Below are 5898 nucleotides of genomic sequence, written 5' to 3'. Positions count from 1 at the left end.
AAAAAATAAATTCCAATAATATAAAAAGAAACAAAACTTTCTGGTTTTCTTTAGATTTTATCAGTAAAGTTTCCACAGTCTCTTTTTGGTGTCAAAATAAACCTTCCTAATATATTACTTAAATCAAGAAATTTGTATAAAGATTTTAGAAGCTATACAAAAAAAAATACTTGAAACAAGTACATACAATCTTTGCATCCTGATTTTTTTCCTCCTTTTTATTTTTCAAATAGTAATGTCACTAAGTTTTCTTTTGTAATTTCATCAGAAGCATAGTACCTGTTGTTTCATAGTCTTCATAAGTACTTAAAATGGCCATGGGGTCAAATCTGTCATAATTTATTTATCCATTCACTTATGGGCTATTTAAATTATTACCCAAATATTTCTTATTGTAAACAATGCTTCAAGAAACATATTCATGCAAATTTTTAATTTTCTACCTGTTGGATTATTTATTTGGTGTTTAAAAATACTAATGAACATTTTTATTTCAAAAGTAAAAATAATTTAGAGAGAATTTGAAAACTCTAATTGAATAATTTCTAAATATATAGCACCCATTCTCAACTGTAATTTTTTTTTTTAAATTTTGAGAAGAGTAACTCAAAAGTAACTATCCAGGTAACTTATACATGCATGCTTTTTTTCTCCATTATCTAGCAAGTTTGAGGTTAATCTGCTTTTTAACTGAACATTGCTTTGTGTAAATAGACATAACCTTAAGGATTAGTCAACAAGTTAAAGTTCTTGGTTCTCTAAGTCATATTTAGCTCTTCAGACGGTTTATGTCAGCAAAGAAGTGTTTCAACTGAGGGGTTCAATGGATAGAATTCTCATTCATAAGTTTTTTGATGTTACTGCCCAAGGAACTTTAACTTTAGACATAAACTATTCATTCTTAGAGGCCCACACTAATATTTCCTATATCCATTTGTTTCTCAGCTGTTTGAACTTCATTTTTAAGTGGTACGTCAAAACCCAAGGGGAAAAAAATTCTCAAACAGCAGATGAACAAATGCCCGAAAGTTAGAAGAAAAGCATTACTAAATTGAAAAACCTTAATCTTAACGATGCTTTACCAGACTAGATGGGTAACGCAAGTGAACACACATTCTGTAGTTCACTGTGGCCGGGAAGCACTTTTCTCTGTACACAAAGGAATTCTGGGGCTCTGAATGCTGTTGACAAATGGTAATTAATTTAACTGTGAACAGCTGTTTCCTAAGCCTGTGACTCAGCAAGAGGGGGATGGGGGGAGGTGGGGATGGAAGGGGACATGAACGCAATCACCCAGCTAGTCCCGAGGAGGGTGGGAGGAGGTCTGTGAACATTCTGGGCTTGCTCTGGGGACATGAGGGGACTTCTTCTGGAGAAATTGAACACCTGATCAATACCACTTTATTTCCTGTTTCTTTATTTTAGAAGGAGCCACTTACCTCTAACTCTTCAATGTTATTACTGATTCTGCCTTGGGAATATCAGTAAAGGAGCAATTCACAATTTAACTGATTTTGTTCAAAAAGAAAAGAGACACCCCCAAGTCATTGTCAAAATACATAATGGCTCAACAGATAAGTATTAACAGTTCCTGATTGTGGCAGTTAGATTTATGTGAAACCCTGAGGTTTAGTTTCTTTTTTTTTTTTTTCCTCATGAAAGTAAATTGACTGTCTTAGAACTTTAAGATTAATTATCTCTGAAAACTGTAAAATATGTAATTACTGGGAAGTGTAAAATTAAAGCTGATGGAGACTTGAAACTAATGTGGTTCTGGGATCACCATGCAGTGTTGCAGTTTTCTGTCTCAACCTGTTATCTTTTGCTGATTCTAATCAAACTCAGACAATTAATCACTTTACCTCATAACCGCTAAATGTGTACATACTGGCGTCAACAATTTTATAGCCTGAAGTTTAAAATACAGTATGAGGAATCACTTCTCTGGTTTTTGCCTCCAGTTTAGTATCATGCTTATTTTGAACTATTTTCCCAATTATATCAATTCTATCTAATCACCTACAATCAGCTATTTTCCATTACTACAAGAGAAAATACTGCTGAAGAGACTTGGGTTTCCAAAAAATTATGGCTTAACTGAGGGTCATTAAATAAAAGCCTAGAGGAATTTATTTTCAATCTCCTTTCAAATATATATATATAATTATATATATACACACACATATATATACATATATATATATTTTATGAAGGGACAATATATTAATATATGTTGACATATATATCTACTAAACTAATTTATTAAGTAAACTAGGTAGTTAAGTTTTGATTTGAACAAAGTCTTGGAAAATCTGACTGCTCAAGAGTCTCTCTACTGTCCAGTTGTCACATGAGATACCCCCCCCTTAGGAATTCCAAGGGTTTCTATAGGGATTTAGCATATTGTCTATCTAGGCACAGTTTAGCAGTGATCGCTTCTAGATTTTACAGGACCAAATTGATTTCAAATCACTGTTCTATTGTCTTTGAATCATCAAGATTTCTCCAAAAAATTGCAGCAATTGTGCTCAAACTCTATGTCCCAGGCTGCACAGAAATCTGGAAGGGACTTATAAATGTCCGACCACGTGTATCAAATTTTGGTTTTGAGAATATTTTGGTCATTATACACAAGATCTAGCAGAGTAATATATGAAGCTATTTGCAAACAATAAATTCAATATAGAAGGACTCACTTGCTGTGTCACAGGGACTATTCTCAATGCTGGGGACATCCTCAGCCATGGCCAGAGCCAGAAAACAGACAATAATCTCTTTCTTCACACAGCTTATAATTTAGTGTTGGGAGACTAACAATGAACAAAGTAAGGAAGCACATTAATGTAGTGTGTGAGAAGATGGTGATATGCTGGAAAATAAAACAAGAACGGGTGATAAGGGACTGCAGGAGTAGGCTGATTGCGATTTAAATAGGATGGTCAGGGAAGGTGTCACCGAGAAGGTGACAAGTCAGCCAATACTGAAGAAGAGGAGGTATCAGGCCATGTGAGGACATGGGGGCAGGAGCGTTTCGGCAGTAGGAGTGGCACACACCCAGGCCATGTGGTGGGAGGAACAGGAAGGAGGCATGACTGGAGCCGGTGGGTGTAGGAGGAGAGTAGAAGAATGTCGCAGCAGAGAGGCCAGCGGCGGAGCAGGTCTTGTAGAGACTTAATGGAATAAATTACCTTGATGCATGAGGACTGTGGATTTTAAAGAACGTCACGAGCCTCAGATCTTTGGGCAGCACAGTAGACAGGTCTGCCTGCTGGATGGGGGATCTTTGCCCACCGTTGACCAATAGCACCACAGTGGCTCAACTAACTCTGCAGTCATCTGTGGATTTCAAATAAAATAGGGACTCTAAAGATATATACACCCCAAAATATAGAAATACAAGGTAGTGCTTTGTGAGTCCCAGACAAGTTGCTGAAAAATACACTCTAGCAGGGGGGAAAAAATCAGGCATTGAATTCAGGAAAGGATTGAGGATGGAGGGAGAATGGGGCTAGGCTTTCAATGATCCTTGGCATTTGGAAAGGGCAGTACAATGTAGGGCAATTCTTCATCAGCTAAGGCAGAAGAGCACAGATCTGTTCAGCAGGTAGAACTGGCCTTTCTGACTGCAGCATAGGATCGGAGCGCCTCTTTGTGCATCCTACCACCGCTGCATTTCTACCACTCCTGTACACCTCAGGCTGCTGCCAAGCCCCGTAACACCTTTCTGCAAATTCCAGAAAGTCTCCCCCTCTTGGAGACACTTCATCTGTGGGAAAGCTGTAGCATATTGATTTTGTAAAATCGAGATGCTTTACTGCCATCTGCCAGAAAATCATGATGGAATAATGCACCGTGTCAACAACAGGAGTGCATTCCCTCAAGCTACACAACGGTGTGTGGCAGCCGTGCACCTGGGAGGAGCTGAGAGTGAGTCTAGACAGGAACTATGTTCTCGAAGCTAATGCTGCTCAGAATGACAGGGGAAAACCTCATGACTACATTCTTTGATTCCATGACAAATCTATCTTCTCCCCTTTCAGTGGGGCCTCTGTGCTGGTTGCATCCCCCAAGACAGCTTTTCCCAACATTGCCTATTTCTCCCCTAACTCTAATCTCATCCCTGAACTCTTATAACCAGTAGCTTGTTTTTCAACTTTTCTTCCTTCTGACTCATCGTTTCCTGTCTTCACCAGCCTCTCCTCTCCTCTTAGGGGAAAGGGTCCTCCCCCTCTTTCTGCTCCCACTCTGATCCCCACTAGTCTCCACTAGAACAATGCTCTCTTGATTGTTTTCCTCTTAGGTCTTCAGTCTCTCTCTCTGCTGCCTGCTTTCCCTGAGGTCAAAGATGCCCCCAGACTCCTTCATAGTTATAAACTTTCTGTCAGCCTCACTTTCCCTTCAAGATATCTTTACCATCTCTCTTTGACTTCACTGACAATTTTTTAAAAAATGTTTCTGTGAATCAGTCAACAAGATACACAACGAGGACCATACTCCATTGATCAGTTATCCAGGGGTGTGTTTCCTGCTTTAGGTCAAAAATCCTGCCCAGCATACTCATAGATGACTTTCCCACATGGTTTTAAAATCTGTATAAATCTAGAGCTCAAGGAGGTCAAAACTGGGGAAAACCTTAGAAATAATTTAGTCTCGAGACCTCCATTGTACCAGTTCAACCCAAGAATCCATGCAACCTTGGGTCAGTTTTCAACCNGGAGTAGGCTGATTGCGATTTAAATAGGATGGTCAGGGAAGGTGTCACCGAGAAGGTGACATGTCAGCCAAAACTGAAGAAGAGGAGGTAACAGGCCATGTGGGGACATGGGGGCAGGAGAGTTTCGGCAGTAGGAGTGGCACACACCCATGTGGTGGGAGGAACAGGAAGGAGGTATGACTGGAGCAGGTGGGTGTGGGAGGAGAGTAGAAGAATGTCACAGCAGAGAGGCCAGCGGTGGAGCAGGTCTTGTAGAGACTTAATGGAATAAATTACCCTGATGCATGAGGACTGTGGATTTTAAAGAATGTCACGAGCCTCAGATCTTTGGGCAGCACAGTAGACAGGTCTGCCTGCCGGAGGGGGGATCTTCGCCAACCGTTGACCAATAGCACCTCAGTGGCTCAACTAACTCTGCAGTCATCTGTGGATTTCAAATAAAATAGGGACTATAAAGATATCTCGAAATACAAGATAGTGCTTTGTGAGTCCCAGACAAGTTGCTGAAAAATACACTTTAGCAGGGGGAAAAAAATCAGGCATTGAATTCAGGAAAGGATTGAGGATGGAGGGAGAATGGGGCTAGGCTTTCAATGATCCTTGGCATTTGGAAAGGGCAGTACAATGTAGGGCAATTCTGCATCAGCTAAGGCAGAAGAGCACAGATCTGTTCAGCAGGTAGAACTGGCCTTTCTGACTGCAGCATAGGATCGGAGCGCCTCTGTGCATCCTACCACCGCTGCAGGATTTCTACCACTCCTGTACACCTCAGGCTGTTCCCAAGCCCTGTAACACCTTTCTGCAAATTCCAGAAAGGCTCCCCCTCTTGGAGACACTTCATCTGTGGGAAAGTTGTAGCATATTGATTTTGTAAAATCGAGATGCTTTACTGCCATCTACGAGAAAATCATGATGGAATAATGCACCGTGTCAACAACAGGAGTGCATTCCCTCAAGCTACACAACGATGTGTGGCAGCCGTGCACCTGGGAGGAGCTGAGAGTGAGTGTAGGCAGGAACTATGTTCTCGAAGCTAATGCTGCTCAGAATGACAGGGGAAAACCTCATGACTACATTCTTTGGTTCCATGACAAATCTATCTTCTCCCCTTTCAGTGGGGCCTCTGTGCTGGTTGCATCCCCCAGGACAGCTTTTCCCAACCTTGCCTATTTCTCCCCTAACTC

Source organism: Galeopterus variegatus, unplaced genomic scaffold, assembly GCF_000696425.1.
Source record: "Galeopterus variegatus unplaced genomic scaffold, G_variegatus-3.0.2 Scaffold4769, whole genome shotgun sequence".
NCBI lineage: Eukaryota > Metazoa > Chordata > Mammalia > Dermoptera > Cynocephalidae > Galeopterus > Galeopterus variegatus.
Note: the sequence above shows the minus strand (reverse complement) of the source record.